General features: G+C 41.9%; 1 long non-coding RNA gene across 1 annotated transcript in view; it reads right to left on the bottom strand.

The window, feature by feature from the left end:
* LOC138741667 (uncharacterized) overlaps positions 1-17858 on the bottom strand; it is a 56509-nt gene extending 38651 nt beyond the window's left edge. Inside the window, exon 1 of the long non-coding RNA XR_011343649.1 lies at positions 17746-17858. This is a non-coding gene — a long non-coding RNA (uncharacterized lncRNA). The remainder of the gene's footprint in view (positions 1-17745) is intronic.
* Positions 17859-18577: the final 719 nt, after the last annotated feature.

The raw sequence follows: 18577 nt of genomic DNA, 5'->3' as shown, positions 1-18577 counted from the left end.
TTGTCTCCTCTCACCAAACCAATTTGGATTCCATTGGCCAGTTTGCTTTGCATCTCATGTGCTCTAATTTTCTGGTCCAGAATCAGAATCAGGATTTATTGTCATGAACAAGTCATGAAATTCAGCGTGTGGGCCAGTGGCCAGCAGTGAATTGAAAGTCACTGAGTGTGATTGAATCTGGCTACTCAGTCCTTCTCTCCACATTCTCACTTCCATCCCTCAGCTTGCAATTCTCATCATTAACCGCATCTAGCTGTGGTTGAATTACCCCTTTACATCTCCCTTCATATCACATCAGGCTCAAGAAATACTAAGTGGCCAGGCGGTAAAAGCAATGGTACAGAAGTTAGACAAGGAGAAAAACGTGCTTTTACTTCATTTGCCATTGCTATCCACCAGCTTGGATGTTGGCACTTAAGTACAACTGAGGTTGGATGAGAGAAGAGATTTGATCTCTTAAAATATGACCAAGTGTACAATTGTTGATGTGGTTGTAATATAGTTTGGTGCAAAACCAACTGTTGGAGGAATTCAACAGGTCAGGCAGCATCCATGAAAGGAAGTGACAGTCCATGCTTCCAATTAATATCTTGCTTCAACACCTGGATTTGAATCCTGAACCTGAGACATCAGATGTGCCCTTCCGACCAAGGTTGATGACTGTCCTGCTTAGTTCCTCCAGCAGTTTTTTTCTTGCACTGGATCCCAACATCTGCAATCTCTTGTGGCTCATTGTCGAGATTGGATAACATTGCAGCTGTCTATGTCTTTCAAGGCAGTGATAAATCATAACTAATACTTGTAATGGATAGAAGGTTTGATGAAAAGTTGTCAGCTGATTGATGTGATATCTGCAGCATGTCCTATTTGTAGTGAAAGGTCAATTATTCCTGGGGTTGATGGTACAATTGACTGTTTAATGCGAAATGAGCTGAAGAATTTTTCATTGTGTCCAGAGCTGCAAACAAAGAAGCAACCGGAAAGACTCTTCATTGTTTTAGGGGTTATAGAGTGCTTCTTGCACAAATTAGTCCTGAACCATTTAGCTGATGTTGTAGCTTAATGGAATGAGTCTTCATTACACATATAGAATCTCAAATGTCATGCATGGTAATTAAAAACCTGGTTCGGGTAATATTCTGGTCAATGGGTTAGGAAAGGTTTAGGGGGAACATGGGGGAAACTTCTTCACACAGAGTGTAGTGGGAGTGTGGAAACATTTGCCAGCTGAAATGGTGAATGCGGGCTCAATTTTGACATTTAAGAAGTCTCCAGTTTCAAACGTTTCTGCAGCCTGAAAGCGGCTACTGAAAGGATGACAATCAGCTGGCGAGCGCCCCACAGCTCCCCTCCCAGCTGCCCCTGGCCCTGGCACGGGACGTCAGGGTAGGGGCAGCCGGCGCGGGCTGTCAGCGCTGGGGAGGCCTGTGCGGGACGTCCCCGCACTGATCTCACTGCCCCGCTCTCTCCCCACAGCCCTATATTATTCCCCACACTGTGGGACGGCCGGCGAGGACTATCAGCACAGAAGACGCCCATGCAGGACGTCCCCATACTAATCCCACTGCACCCCGTGCCGGCTGCCCTATGGTGTGGGAACTGATATAGGGCTGTGGGGAGAGAGCGGGGCATTGGGATCAGTGTGGGGACATCCCGCGCTGACACCCCACGCCTTCGAACTCTGACAGCCCGAAGGTACTTGAGCTGGAGTGCGCTCCAAGGCGCCTCCCGCGAAACTGTCCCTTTCAGATGGCCAGCGCTGCACTTTCAGAGCTGCCACCTGAATGACCGTTCCACAGGTCTGAATCTGTTTGTGCAGGCACATTCTTGATGGAGAATGTTCCTGAAGAAGCCTCATGTCTCCAACATGACCAGGTTTCCAGATTCAAAGAATGTCAAGAATACAAGGCTTATTGTCCAAGGTCATACATACATCTGACATGCAAGAAGGACCTCATCAAAGTGAATATGCCATGTATACTTTCTATGCATAGCCTCATGCCATCTGCATATTTACTGATTCAATTTGGAAGCCCAGAATGCCTCAGGAAAGTATCCTATATCCCATGAACCTTTGGAAAATCTGCAATTCTTGCAAATTGACTTTTACCATGATGCTTCTCTTCCTTATGTAATTAAATAAAAGAATCCCTCTCTCATTGAGTGGAAGAGTTCATACTGGGAAATAAGGGCAGAGATATTGTTATTTGTCATAAAATGCAGTCTCAGTCCAACAATGAGTTTTAGAGCAAAAGACTCCAGGCATAGGTGTAGAGCTGAACGTGCATCTGCAGGTACGAAGAGACCTCTTGGAAATAATCATGATTTAGATGCTAGAATATGGCTCAAGGAGAGGACTAGGAAAGTCGATTATTTTTGGCCCAATCTCTTCTGAACCTTCACTTTCAGCCTCCTCTGGGAAGCAGGCTTTGCCTTGGGACTATCTCTGCTTTCTTCTCTTGGTAATCATTGGTCTCCAGCTGCACTAATACCTTAAAAAAAAATCCATAAGAAGTTGCAATAAAAGGCTACAGTGACCTTGAAGCTTATCCTAACCATCACCATGGCTTCTACCTGCAGCCTTTTGCCCCATGGAATAAAATGAGGGCTCGTCCAACTCAATTCACAGCTACCTTGCAAGTAATTGACTAAGCAGGATCTGTGCCCTCAGAAGGAGTTGATTTGCTAGTGTGTGCTCTCTTTTTATGCTAATTAACATCCGTATTTCATTTCCATACTGATGTAAACAAACTGGTCTTTGACTTGGATTGACATTGTCCATGTAGTCTCAGTCATACTCAGTGCACAGATTTGTCATGAAGGCAAAAGCACATTATAGAGGGCACGTTATGCTTCAGGAATCCTGTAAGGTTGTGATTTGTGATTGATTTTTGACTAGAAATCATTTGTAGAGGTGCTGAAAAATACAAACTCATACAAATGAACTCCTTGTCCACCATGATTGAAGTCCATGAGTGGTGATTGAAATCGGAGTTTTGATTCCTGAGCCATGATGCAGTCTGGCCACCTTCCCACATTCCATCCTCCCAAAGCTTCCTTTGGGTGTTGTCAGGCAGCATGGGCTCATGGAATGGAAGAGGCTTTCACTGTGCTGGATCTCAAAATGTTAAATCCTTTTCCCACTCTTCATTCTCACCCTCAGCAAGTAAGTGAAACCTCTCCCTTCCACCAACATCCACTGTCAGTTAAAAGCAGATCTTGGAAATCATATTCACATTGCAGCTAATCAGATTGATAATTAGCTAATAGATCTGTCCTCTTCTACTTAATTGTTTGCCAACAAGAGAATGAGATGATGCAGAAGCATCAGTAATCTGCAATGTTATAATACAAATGAGTTATAATAAGAACTATAAAAGCAATACAATTGCTAATCCTTTTCAAAGCTTAGTTTTACATGAGAACATATATTCAAAAATGTGTAATAGCATAGAACTGCATTCCTCATGCAAAATGATTCAGTCATTCTGGAATACCAGGGAATTCTGGAACAATACAATAACTGATATAAAAAGTACAAGGTAAACATCTAATGTATTTTCTTAATTAAATAAAATACATAATTTTCCTTACAGCTATTGCAATGCAGAGTGTATCCATTCAAAACAGAAGTGGCATCCATTATATTCCTCAGAAATGAAACATGAATATCAGAGAGATGGGTTTATACAAAAAAAAAGACCGACTATTTTTGGTTGCAGAGATGAGTTGATTGAAAAAAATCTGACGCATGTCTCAGCGAATCAGAAATCAAATTATAAAAAGAAACCTAATTTGCAACAAGGTGAAATAGATAGGAAGAAAGAATAGAAGCTGGCTGTTGGCTTTGCCATGTAACATAAATTGGATTTGAAAGGATTACTATAGCTGACCATGATATTGTTGTATTTCTCAGAACCGAAGCATTATGAAGGAGAGAAAAGGATAAAAGAATGTGTTTTTTTCAAAAAAACTTCCATAAAGGGAATTAACAGAATTTCAGATCTGAGTATGGATTAAAAAAATAGAAATGTTGGTAACTTTTTTTCTGCTTCATTGAAAAATGAAATATTATTGTGTCACTTTACCATAGATTCTATCAGTTTAGTCAAAGGGTCTGGAATTTATCCCATTTCAGTTGCATTTTCATCACACAAATGCTGCAATTATACTGCAATCCTCCTTAGAAGATTTGCTAGAATACTTTTGTTTCTGCTCTGTGATTTGTTCAAAACATGCTCAAACTGAAAGAATTAGCAATATCCTCAAGTAAATACATTTCTGCTTCACTCAGAACTTTTGCATAAATATAAAGGTGAGATTAATGGATATTTTGGAATTGACTGCCATGTCAGAACTGATTTTTTTTAAAGAAAAAAACCAAGACCTGGATCTAGCATCAACACAGCAGCCCCACAACATTAAAACCACCATTCATTCAGGTACACAGTAATTTCAGTTGGTGAAGAACAAATAAGAAATCGTAACAATAAATTAAATGATCTAATGTTGAGATTATAAAATGTGCTCAGTAAAATGTGCAATACATTTTTTGACCCAGTGGATTGCAAGAAATTTATATCCTATCACAATGAACTGTTGAATACTTCATGCAATCTTTTGTCCATTCTACCTGTTTTTCCTTATTTGCTGACAAAGGGTCCAGCTTAATCTTTACTTCCTTTGGAAGTTATGTGACCTGCTGAGTTTCTTTAATACGTTTGGGTGTTGCATTGGGATCCTGCGGAGGAGTGCTGAAAAACCACGTCCCAACTCCTATGCTTTTCCCATGTCCGCACCAATGGCAGTGCTGCCATTACAGCAACTACTTCTGTCTTGCCATCTTGACCAATGTCCATTCCACACTTTCACTTCTCACTCGTCACACCATTTTTGAATCTTAACTGCCTTTACACCTCTCTTACCTCTCCTTCATGTCATTCTCAAATTTGCCTTCATACTTTTTACTTGATAAACAGCCATTCTGATATATAAAGGAACATTTCATGTGTTATTTTAGTAAAATTCCTTTGATTATCCAGAAGACTGGCTACTTTTAGTTCGAGGTAATTCAGACCAGAGCTCATGAATTTACATCAATGAAGTTGTGGTGGAATGTGTGTCAAGCTTCAAATTCCTGGTGTCCACATTTCTGATGACCTCACCTGGTCCCTGAACTCCTCCACCCTGATCAAAAATAAAAGCAACAGTGCCTTTATTTCCTGCGGAACATGAAGAAAGTTAATGATGGATTTTTACTGTTCTGCCATTGAGAGTGTGATATGGCAATTGTCTCGTATCGGACAGTAAAGCACTTCAGAAGGGTGGTGAAAACTGCCCTACGGATTATCAGCGTCTAATTGCCCACTATTGAGAACATCTATCAGGAACGTTGTCTGGGCAGGGAGAAGAACATCATCAAGGATGCATCTCACCTTAACTATGGACTTTTTACTCTTCCATCCGATGGGTGCTACACAAGCCTTTCCTTTCAAACTAGCAGGCTTTTTTACCGAGGCTGTGACCCTGCTGAACCTTAAATCACAGCACTGAGTGATATTTGGACTCTTTGTGTACTGTCAGTACTTTTATAATTGTTTGCTTGCTGAATGCACTTGTTTTTATTTCCACGTAGTTCTTTGTATGTAGCATTTTTTAAACTTCTGGTTGGATGCTAATTGTATTTCATGGGCTTTGTATTTTACTTGGTTCAATGACAATAAAGTTGAACCTAATATAAAAAAATCTAATGAATTACTTTCCATGATCTCATGTTGATATTTTGAAGTTGGATTATTCTTCCTTGATGAAATGGAATTTCCATCCAATATTTGTGGATTGTTCATTTTGTTGTGCAGAAACCGATCTGAAATCAACAGCCAAAGGAAGCTGAAAGGCACAAGCCCGAAAAGTCAGTTGTGTATCTTTGCCGTTGCTATATAAAGGACACTGACCTGCTGAGCTTCTCCAGCAGTTTGTGTTTTTTACTTCAATCACGGTATCGACTGAATTTTGTGATTTACTTCTGGCCTAAGGAAGATGATATCTGGTTATATCTCAACATGTTTATTGACAGAACTTCAGTCACCTGTCATCAACCCCAAGGTATTCACATTTTCGGTGACTTTTCATCCATCAGGAACCAAATTGAGTTGGTTCTATTGTTTGATATATATTGTTAATTTTAACACCGATGTCAGGTGCTCCATGAGTTGGAAAACACAGATCTGATGATCAATTAAACCTTTTATCACTGTTTAAACTCAGGACCTTTCTCACATTGGCTTTGCCAGAAGCTCTAGCTTCTTGTTTGTAAAAAATCAAACAAGATGCATGGCTGAAATAAGTTGTGGCCCAGAGCTCCAAATGCTCTTTTAAGGCTTCATGTAAAATAGGTTTCTTGTGAATTCCACTAGTATGGAGTAGACTACAACTGGAAATGTATGGTTTATGTGTAGAGCCATTTCTCAGACATACTGAGGGCCAATGCAGCAACTCAAAATCTAATGACAATGTATTACCAAGTTGCCTGGGTATACTCAGCAAAACCATTTAATGAGGGCAAAGGCACAATTCTGGATGTTCTTCCCTGTTCTAATATTGGGATAATGACCCGCATAAAAGCAGAAAACATTGGAAATACTCAGCAGATGAGACTCAACCTATGGAGAGAGACTGACAGTTCTTCATTGGAACCTGAGAAGTTAAATATCTCCCTTTATTTATTCTCTTCCTGCTTCTCTCTCCACAGGTGCTATCTCGCTGAGGATTTCCAGCAATTTCTATTTTTATTTCATATTTTAGGCCATTGGCAGGGATTTTCTTTTCAATTTTGAGAGTTTCTTCACATTGAGTTCACGCTGTAATCTGATATGAATAGATTTTTTTTCAAATTTCACTGGGAACACTCCCTGTGGCTCTCAGTCACGATTGGCGCCAAGGTGGGGGGGGGGGGGGGGGAAATTCACAGCTCCCTCCTTGTGAGATGCTGTGCCCACGTACTCAGTAACCCCCCCCCCACCCCAACAGAGATCTTTTGCCTGCGCCCAACGACGCATGGTGACGCACCCACCCGCAGGCCAAGCCTTCAGCACAAAACTCTCAAACCTTTTTCATTCAGTATATTTTTAATATTAAAACTAACCTGTTCCCTAAATGAATTTAAATGAAAAAACAAACAGAAATAGGAAAGGAAAAATGCTTATGCTCCTGACGTCAGAAGGGAAGTTAAATTGTAATGCATGCAAAACACATGCGTACGTGATGTCATACCACGGCACCACATTTAAACCTGAAGGAGGTGTGCTTACCGTTCCTCCTTTGCAAATCAATTGTTAAAGAAACATACACAACAGAAATTAAGGGAAATGGATACAAGATGATGGCTGGATGCATCTGCTTCTTCAAGGCCTCCTACAGATCCACCAGTGCCCAGCACGACCACCTCAGTAAAGCCAGAGGCTCCTATCTTTCTGCGAGCAGTAATCATGTAAGTGCAAGCTGTGGAAGACAACCGTTTACCCTAGATGACTTCAGGACTGACCAGCCCAACCAGATCATACCCTGCCAGCATTTTCAGTTCATTTGTCTCCACTTGGTATCACAACCGAGACTGGCTTGAATGCAGGGTCAAGGCCGATTCATCATTTTGTCTTTGCTGTTGCCTGTCCAGCATCACTGTTGGACACTGGATGTCTTTGTGAATGTGGGCTTTTGTAAATGGAAAAATACTATGGAGAGAGATTGGGGATTTCATAAACATAAATCCTCAAAGGAAAGAGCAGGGGATGTCAGTACTGGAAAGGAGCTTTCAACACTCATCAACGCAAAACAACTGCAGGAGAACAGGTATTAAGTTATCTCTGTCATAGATGTTCTCAGATTTTTGGTGGAAAACCAGTTGCCTTTACGAGGGAAGATGAAAGCTTTGATTAACATGTGGGGGAGGGGGTGGAGTGGACTTCTCCTGGACTATATGGTTAAAAAGGACCCTGAATTGGCTGAGGTTGTGAAAACAATCCCTCGTAACACCGAGTACACCTGTCATGACTTGCAAAATGAACTCCTAAGTACCCCCAGCAATGTGGTGACAGAGGCTATAGTGGAGGATGTAGGCGACTCCTATTACACTTTGAAAGTAGATGGAACCCGTGACTCCACTGGATCTTCAGTAATTTGTATGAGGTCACAGAGCATCTGCTAACTATGGCAGAAGCTGGTAAAGACGTTAGTAGATACCATTTTGCCAGAGTTAAATGAGATTGGACTAGACACATCAAAGATTCGATGCCAGATATTTTATGGGGCTTCTCTGATGTCTGGGAAGCATGGTGGCATCCAGAAGCTACTGCAAGAGAAACTAAGTCGTGAGATACATTATGTGCAGTCTCAAACACCAGCTACTCCTTGTAGTGGTACACGAAACGTCAGCAGTGTAAGCTGTAGTGGATTTCTTTCATGTGTGTGATTCCCTCTAGAAATTCTTCAGGAAGGCTGTTCACTATAAGTGTGTGCATCTTAAATGCCTTCTGGAACAGGGATGGACAGGACGTCTTGCCACTGTGTCAGTCATTCTAAACTCCTTCGTTGATATTGCATCACTTTTGACTAATGAAATTGACTTTTTTCCTGGTCTATAGCGCAGATGGAGGCTGCGGGCCTGCTGCGGGAGATGACCCAGGCCAGTTTCTCATTCATTACCAAGTTAGTGCACACAGTTCTTGACCTGTTGGACCCACCAAACAATCTTCTATCGAAAGAGGACACTGACCTAATGATAGGTTTAAATATCGTGGCAAGTACAACAGATTGTGTACGGAGACTCCGTTGTGATGAGGAGTTTAATAAGGTGCGGGACATGGCCACGACTGCCAGCGCATCACTGAGACCCACAATCAAACAGAGACACAAAGCGAACATGACTATGGATGATTATGTCGTTATGGGAAGTACATGACACAGGGATGATCACGAAAAACAGAACTTCGGAGAATGTACTACAACACCATTGATTCAGTGCTTGGAGAGATGAATTACAGATTCAGTGAGCGCAACTCCCAGATAGCGAGTGCATTTGTTGCACGGAATCCAAAAAATGATACATTTCTTGATGTAAAGCTTGTGAAGCATATTATGGACCTGTCACGATGGCCTCTAATTGAGATAGAGTTCGAAGTTGCTCTTTTTTTCAGGTCGCAAAAACAATCACAGCCTTGGACCGTACAGCACAAAGTACCAGACACATCTGAGCAGAATGCCCAGTGTAATGACTGCTTTGAAACATGCCGTAACATTTGGTGACTCCACAGCAATGTGCGAGAATTCATTCTTCACTCTGAGAAATGTTTTTTTGGACGACCGCAGATGTGCAATGCTCCACAAAAAAAAGGCTCGTGTTTGAGAGGGACCTAACCCAAAAATGATCTAATGAGTGGAAGGACACCATTCTTAGGAGATTCAACACCAACATTTGCCACCTGCAGCTCTTCTAAAGCTAAGCCATTCATCTATTTCATTTCTCATTTTATGGCAGCAGCCATGGCTTTCATAATTATCACGCAAAAATGTGGATTTGAATGATTTTTGGTCTGTCTGCATTTATTTTGGAGTGGAGTATATTTCAAATGATGTTGATGCACACAGTTCAGTGTATGCGTGAGAGAGAGAGAGACTTTAAATTGGAACTGGGTTGGGGTGTTGGTTGTTGACGTCAAAGTCTTATTCTCAGCAGCTTGTGTGTGGTTAGATGCTGCCACAGTGGTTGTACTGGTAATGGGTATAAATAGAAATGAATAGCTCATTGGTGGAAATTTACAGATACAGAACTCTGAACAATTTATTTTATTGTGTGTGAATAAAGTTTATGTTTGGTTGAGGTTCAACTCATTTAGAGCATCGAGAAGATGATAAATACACATGAAGCCATGCTGCTTTCACCTTTCCTCCTTTTCAACCAATTTTGCTCCTGGCTCGCTAATTGACAGAAGCTCCGGACCCCACATTTGTAATGGACACATTCTCTTTGCAGAAACAACATGCCATTTTAAAATCTGGGTTTCAAAACACAAACTAGGATATCAAATGGAAATTCTATTTTAAATCAAGTTAAGCTATTATTCTTCAATATTGTATTAAATATTTTAAAATTTAGTTTACCAGTTTTTAATATACCATTCAATGTAATCACTTTTAATCATATTCCAACATTTCTTTTTGATTCAACTTGTGTTTACAACATTGAACTCTCATGTTCATGGAAGTTCTATGAAAGCTTCGACAGTTCACTAGGTGTGAAAACAATGTCGGATTCCCTAAAATGCTATGGAAGATGTAGATCAATCGGTCATTCCCTTTCAGTAATCTTATTCAATTTGCTTGTTGTTTTCCTACTTTCAACTGCCGATTCAAAACCTTTTTTGAATATGTCTTCAGTCCTCTTGTCTTCACTATTTGCCTTTGTCAATATTTTCTTCTATCCTTGAGTGGGAACAACAATCCTCCTGAATAGCTGGCTCATGTGTGAGTACTTAAGCCTGACACTGGGTTTGCTGAAATAGAAAATATCTGTGATAGTACAGATTCTATCACCAATTTGTCTATGTTCAGATGGTAGTGTAGGATGACTGTGATTGGCTGAGAGTGTAGCCACACCTACTGGCAGGTTTTAAAGGATTGCTCCTCGCCAGACCAAGTCGTTCTGGACTGGTCGACCTACTTGTGATATGCTCCAGTCTTTTAGTTAATAGAAGCCTTGGTTTGGATCAGCAAGTCTTTGGTTCTTTCGACGCGCACTACACTACTTGGCCTGTAGAATGAACCATTTTGATTAAAAAACACATTAATTTAATAACTCTAATAAACAGTTTATTATCAAAGCACACATTTCCCCCTATGTAAGTTTGGGTTTATGAAATGCAAACTTGATGACACTATTGGAGCTGGATCTTGCCATACAGTCATGGGTCAAAAGCTTGAACAGGAGGGGGCTGGGTGCACAGCCTTGAGGTGCTCTGCGTGATGGTGCTCAATGTTCGGTTACTGATCCAGACAGACTGTGGTCTTTCCGTAGGGTGTTGAGTCCCACCAAGTATTGCTTCTTCAGCAGCCTCTGGGGAATGATCATATTAAACAGCGAGCTGAAGTCAATGAAAAACAGTCTGGCGTATGAGGTGTCATTCTCCAGGTGGGCCAGGATGGAGTGAAGCAACAAGGCCATGAGGTTACCTTCCTGAAGTCAACAGTCAGTTCCTTGGATGGTGTCCTAGGAACAATATTCTTTGCCCTTTGAAACATATGTTTCATGGAAAGTTCAAGAATTCTCATTTAACTGATCAAACTAAAATAAGAACATCGCTGCCACTGGGGGAGAGCCAACAAGTGGGATGTGGAGACACAATGCTGTTCCATGGGGTCCTACTGCTTGATTCTGATGTTGATGGCTTTAATCGCCCTGTTAAATATTGCAACCATGAAGGTCTGTGCCCAAGGTAGTGGAGCCTGTGCTTGGCAGCAGACCAGTAAAGGGGACTTGAAACATGGACACCCCCCCCCCCACCTGTTGCTAAGGATAAGCATAGGAGATAACCCTCCAGGGAAGATGACCACAGCAGCAGGCCAGTGAGGGCTCAGCAGCCGAAGGAACCGCAATGGCTGCTGGCAACGTGGTTGACGGATCCACACAGGATGTGGGCTGCTGGAGACTGGCTCAGGTGAACCAGGTATTAGAACCGGGATTTGCTGAGGGCAAGAAGGGCTCCAGAAGGACCTTGGGTGTGGAAGGATTCCTAGTTGCATCAAAAGTTTGGACCTGGAGCTCGGGTTGCTGATGGCTTGAACAGGATTCTGTGTGGCTGTAGAGGCTACAGTTCCACTGCTGGTGAATCCACGGACCTCCGTCTCTCTGAATCGACTCTCTTTTGCTTCTCGTTCTCTTTATTTGTTAGGAGTGCCAGGAAATGCTCATTGTTAATCTATATTTGCCTTACAGCAGGCAAAAGTTGAAGTTTATTATTTTTATGACAATAGAAGGAACCTTGAATCTTTTCTTCCCTTAATTGCTTTGAATATTTCTGGAAATGTCACTAGGAATCACTAATAAAAGATGAGATAATCAACCCAGCAACTGTACAATATTGCATCGTGAGGCAACCAACTATGGGACTGATAAATATAATGGAACCTTTTACAGTATGTACTTACTGTTCTCAGCACAACATTGTTCTCATGGGCCTGGCACATGAGAGGACAGTAAATGTCTTGAAACTTAACTGCTGAACCAAAAAGAATTAAGATTCGTATGATAGAATGACTGATAAATTTAATCTTTATCATGGTTAGGGGCTTCTGGTTCACTTTTAATATTTACACCTCCCTATCCCCCAGTTTCAGCCCTGTTTGTAATAGATGTAGAGTGAAACTTCCATTTATTTTGCCCCAACAATATAATTCAGTCCTGCGGTCAGTCAATTCACCCAGCGAGAGTTATGCCTGGAGCTGAATCAATAAAATATTTGGATTCCCACCATGAGAGACTGTGAGGACCTGAGTATTCTGTAGTTACTTGTAGTCAGAATGGAGACGGGAAGGGAAACTGCTCATCCTTCAAAAAATTCCAATGAGAAACCAGCGCACAATTACATTGTCAAGTGTTTAATGCATATAAATGCAGTCAGTTAATGATTCAAAACTAACTTGAAACCCTGTTAAATCTTTTGGAAAATTAGCCTTTGATTCAGTGTCACAAATAAAGTTAACATAAATTAAAAGAAATGTTTGTAGTTACCATCAGTATAAATCCAAGTTTTCACTGGAGAGCTTGATAGAACATTGTATTTACCATCGATATGATCAGATGAAAGAAAAGGAAATTTGAAATGTTTTCCATAGCATATTGATTGATAATAGGTAAATTTCTCTGAAAATATAATTTTAGCTCTTGGTTCGAGATTGGTTTGAAATTTGAGTTACAGATTGGTGCCATCTGGGAACTGGGATGGTGTTGATGGACCTTGCTGTTGTCTGCACTTACCCCATTGAACATCCCCTCACACCTTGACTCTATCCTGTTCTCTTGTCCAGTCCTTTCCTACCAGCATTCAGGACATTTCACATGCCCTCCATTAATTTATGAAGTTCTGATTCCTTTGCTTCAACTGCCTCATTTGAAGTGCTCCATTGGGATGGTCTTAAAGCTCTTCCCTTCTTTCCGCAACAATTCCCCTCACTGAAATCCTCATCCATTGATCTTGCCCTGAAAAACTTCTCTTTCGATTCTTCTCATTTCCTGCAAAAAAAAAGCCTTGAATGTTGGCATGGAGTCCCTTGGCTATGTGGAATAGTCCTTGATCTGAATCTTCTCGATACCACTCCTCAGCCCTTTCTCTGACTTGATGACTGTATTGGTGTTGGAAGCAGGCCCATCGGAATTGTCAACTTTATCTATAAATTTCCACCCTGCCATCCAATTCGCACACACCATTCCTGACATTTCTCTCCCTTTCATCTGGATCTTTCCAACACCACCTCAGGAGACAAACTATCCACTGAAACTCACAGCTACCTTGACTATACCTCTTCCCACTCTGTTTCTTGCAAGGATGCTATCTATTTCTCCAACTCCACTACTTCTGATCCCATCCCAAGGCTTTCACTTCAGGACATCTTAAATGTGCTCATTTTTCAGAAAACATGGCCTCGCTTATCTGTGTTTGATGGAGATCTCAGATTTGTTCCCTCAATTTCTTGGATTTCTGCTCTCACCTTCTGCTCAAAACAGAACAGAGATTGGATTCTCTCAGTCCTTGCTGTTCACCAGATTAGCCTCTGCATCCACCATATCACCCTTCATCATTGCCTCAGCTACAATGAGATCCCACCACTGGTTACATATTCTCATCCTCAATGCTTTTCTCCTTCCATAGTGACAATTCTCCACGACTTCGTGATCTGCTTATTACTCCCGACTGACACTTTCCTGAAACGTGCCACTTTCCCCTGCAATCATTTTAGCTGCAGCTTTTATTCTGATATGAATCTGAAAAGACCAGTTTGTAGGTTTATAGGTGCAATAGTTTGACAAGAAGGCAAATGGAATGTTGGCCTTCTGTGGTAGAATGTTTTCATTCAAGAGCAGAGATGTACTGCTGAATTGGTAGAGGGTACTACTGAGTCTGCACCTGGAGTATTGAATGCATTTCCAGTCTCCTTACTTGAGAAAAGATATTGTAGTTTTGGAGGAAGTTGATTTTAAAATGAGTGAGGTCTTGGGTGGCATAGTTAGCATTGCGGTTAGTGCCATGCTGTTACAGCGCCAGTGAATGGAACTGGAGTTTGAATCCCACGCTGTCTTTAAGGAGTTTGTACATTCTCCCTATATCTGCGTGGGTTTTCCCCGGGAGCTCTGGTTTCTTTCCACTGTCCAAGACATACCGGGGGTTGTACGTCAATTGGGTGCAATTGGGCAGCATGGGCTCGTGGTCTGAAAAGGTCAAAGTCACTACATAGGACCTGTAGACATCTGCTGTATTGGATTTGAACATGAGTGATATCTTATGGTTGACTGCCGTACTTTGAGGGATAGGCACTTAGTGGTATTGCAGTGGATAGATTTTCTGTACTCCTGCTGTCAAGCAGTTCGTTATGTGCCCGTTTAATTGGATGTCTGTTATGGACCTGGTGATTTTAAGTAGTCCCTCTTGATTCAGGGTGATGGAGGCCAGTATAGACTCGCTGACCAAGTCCGTTAAGGGCCCGAGTTCCTAAGATGGTCACCTTTGCTGTTCCCTGTGGTGCTGTGCTACAAGCCCGAGAAAATGCCGCCGGCTGTGCTGTCTAAAATGGCGGACCCCATGACTTGCACATAGCATCACTGATCCACAGAGGAGATATCTGTCTGCGCATGGTGCTGCTAGGTTTCACGGGCAGTTTAGACTGGCAGACTTTTGCGTAATGTCCTATTTTCCCGCACTTAGCCCATAACCCCTCCTTGGCAGGACAGCGTTTCCTTGGGTGCTTGCCCTGCTGCAGAAGTAGCATTTGGGGCAATTACCCACCATTGCGACCAAGGTCACATTGCTAGAGAAGTGCGATGATGCCTATGTCCAGTCGCTCACTGCGCGGGATGATCCCCCGTCCAAAGATAGTGGTGCCCATTGGAGCCAAGAGGTGGCCGAATAGTCAGTTGAGTTTTGGAGGGCCACCCTTCAGCGTTTCTGATAATTTAACTACCCCAGCAGGTCAAGTACTTTCTGCCTTATGTATGCGGAATGTGTGCCTGCACAGAGGAGTCCCGGATGAGGTCCTCTACATTCTGGGTGGCCAACACGGGTTTGCGGTTGCACACCCTGCAGTGGGCCCGGATGGCCCATCGGTACTCGATGCTTGCCTCACCAGGTGGCTGCTTCCTGGTGGCCAGGAGGTGCCGAACATAGGCCTCATTCACCCTTCTGCGATACATGACCTTCAGTATGCCCAGGCCTTTCTGCAAACAATTTGGGATTGTTAATCATTGGGAAAACTAGGGTTCCAACTTGTGAGAAGAGGAGCTTCAATCTGTCCTCGTTCGTGTTAACAACATTCGCGGTCACCATAAGGAAGTCCTTGAACATGTTCGGGCGTCAGATGATCGAGGGTCACTGTTCAGTCTCTCGGATTTCAGATATTGCTCCATTTTCTTGAAATATTATAGTCAATAAAATTGATGCACCACCAATTACCACAAAAGACTGAGGTTGTGCAACTGATAGGCTTTTATTGACTATAGACCGGAGCAGCAACCGACCTCACCGACTGATCATGGCTGGGTGAATGGGAAGCATGCAAATGGGTTATGGTTAGGATCAGTCTCAGGAGGCATGTCCAGCCAGCAGTAGCCAATCACAGTATAACAGTGATTTACCACACTTACTCCTGCTTCTATTTCTTATGTGATTATTCTGTACTCTCCCTCACCACCATCCAGAATCTAAATAGCTTTATTCAGGTGAGACAAAGATTCATGTGAATCTCAACCAAAAAGTTGTCTCCTGCATTCAGTGCTGTCAACGTGGCCTCCTCCAATCAGCGAGACCAAATGCAAATCTCAGTGACTGGATAGCAGGACGTCTGTGCTTTGTTGCCATGGCCACCATGAGTTTCAAGTTGCATGCCATTTCAACTCCTCTCCCTATTCCTACACTGACCTGTCCACCCTTTGCTTTCTCTACTGCCAAGACGAGGCCAAATGCAAACTAGACGAAGAAGCTTTCTGCTTGGGTAGTCTCCAATCCAATTATGAATATTGAACTTACCAATTACCTTTCTCTCCTTCTGATCCACACCTGGATCTTTCTTTTTGTTGCCTTTCACATATGACCGAAGCCCTCTTCAGCTACTTTTATAGCAATCCTGTCTCACTTTCCCTCCTGTCCATCTGATGTCTCCCCTTATTATCTTCTTAACTTTGCCGATCCTTGCCCTTCATCACCATCAACCTCTTTCTCAACCTTGATCATCCCTCTTCCCCATCTTTCTCCATCTGATGCCACCCTTTTGTCCCCATCTGCTTCTACCTATCACTCATCTGCTTCTGTTTCCTATTATCATCCTTCACCATTTCACAAGACTTTGGGGCATTTTAAAAGTGCTGCATTTACAATTAAAATCATGTCTTGATTAAAAAAGAATATTCTTGATGTACAAAGGGTTTCTAGTTTGCATCTTGGCAGTGGAGAAGGCAGATTTTGCATTTTTCTGCTCAAACTGGGTACGAACATTTGTGTGACCAAGAAAATTTATGCTGCGGGATGAGACCATTCTATCTATTGCACCTCTGCTGGTCAAATAAAGAGCTATCCAACCTTCCAACAGGTCTGTAACCCCACACAATGTACATGGACAAGTAATGCTGAAATGTGTGGATCACCCTAGTTTGCATCTTGGCAGTGAACAAGGCAGATTTTGCATTTTTATTTGTCCACCAGGATGGACAGGTTAGTGTAGGAATAGGGCCTCTGTTTTGTGCCTTCCCCTTTTTTACATCCATTCTCTATATGTAGTGATAATGACACTAAGGCATTTGGGCGGCATGGTTGGTGTAGTGGTTCGCGCAATGCTGCAACGGTGACAGTGATTGGGTGCTGGGTTTGAATTCCACACTGTAAGGGGTTTTTACGTTCTCCCCATGTCTGAATGGGTTTTCCCCGGGGACTCCACCCACCATTCAAAATGTATTAGGTATAATTAGGTATAATTGGGCAGAACACGCTCATAGGCCGAAAGGGCCTGTTACCATGCTGAGAGCCTAAATTAAAGAAAAGTCTTCTCAATTATAAATGTAAATAACTGCATCACTTTGTGGGTGATAGCAAAGAAAACACATTTCTTTCACATGCAAAAACCAACCAACATAACAAAATAATTTTTCATTATTTGCTGAGTTTGACTGTGCTAAACAGAGTTTGCTTTATCAGTTGACTAGATTGAGAAAGACTATTGAAATTTAATTAACAAAGAACAAATGACAGAAGCAATACATCGGAAAATTTCTTCAAGGAGCTTGTACCAAGTGCATTACAATGATATTTTGACTGTCCGAAAGTAAGGCTGAAAACTGAAATGAAAATAACTCTCTTTTTGTAAGCCGGGAGATTCTTATCAGCAGATACAGCTGTGTATTTGTGACTGTGGTCAAAAAAGCGAACTCAATTAAATGACCTCATCAACCCACACTGTTCTATTACTTCTGTGGATTTGGTGAGGGATAATTACCTTGCAGTTGGATGATGCAGAGATGTTGAATTACCAATCTATCCTCTGCTGAAGCTCGAGCAAAGCTAATGCACTGTATTCAGTATCCTTCAGGCAGACCTAGAGTGCTCTGACAGCACAGGCATTCCCATAAGAAAAGATCGGTTGGCTCTGAAGCTGCTTAACTTGCAATTTCACATTTATTTCCTGCCTAGCTGATAATTGGAACAAAGGCTCCTCTTTTAGATTTGGCATTCTTCTAAAATGCTGGTGAATAAGCCCTTATACAGAACTAGCCATCTTCTAACTTGGAGAAAATGCAGCAAAAAAAGTGAGATTGTCAGCTTAGCATCCAGCTTTTGATGTGTCCAAAGCTTGCATTTTACTTTTTCTGGTGTTTTATTTCTTTGTGAAGGCAGCATGGTGCATTTTCCCTTGGAAGTTTGAACCTCCCCAGTGACTTTGCAGACCAAAAATTCACAAAAGTTCCCAGATTCTTTGTGACTTCTGGTTACCCACAAGTTTGAATTTCCAATATCCTTTATTGTGCGCAGGTGTAATCATCAGGAAGACTCCTCAAAGTTCAGACTGAACTCCGCATGTCTTTTGTGCAGTCAATTGGAGCAACATTGTGAAAGCCATTGTAATGGACCTCAGTGAAAGAAAATGAACTATTTGAATGAAGGAAAATAAAATGCTTCCTTATGGATGAATACATAGTTTCAGCAGGGAGGCTTTGGATGATAATTGATATTTTGACCTACATTGCATTGTACTGGAACACACTGAATGATAAATATTTATTGCACTGTTTTACTTTCAGCAGATTTCACTTCAATTGTGAGTCCTTAGT

This window comes from Narcine bancroftii, chromosome 8 (assembly GCF_036971445.1).
Source record: "Narcine bancroftii isolate sNarBan1 chromosome 8, sNarBan1.hap1, whole genome shotgun sequence".
Lineage (NCBI taxonomy): Eukaryota > Metazoa > Chordata > Chondrichthyes > Torpediniformes > Narcinidae > Narcine > Narcine bancroftii.
The sequence above is the reverse complement of the archived record's forward strand: the minus strand, read 5'-3'. Positions and strand labels throughout refer to the sequence as shown.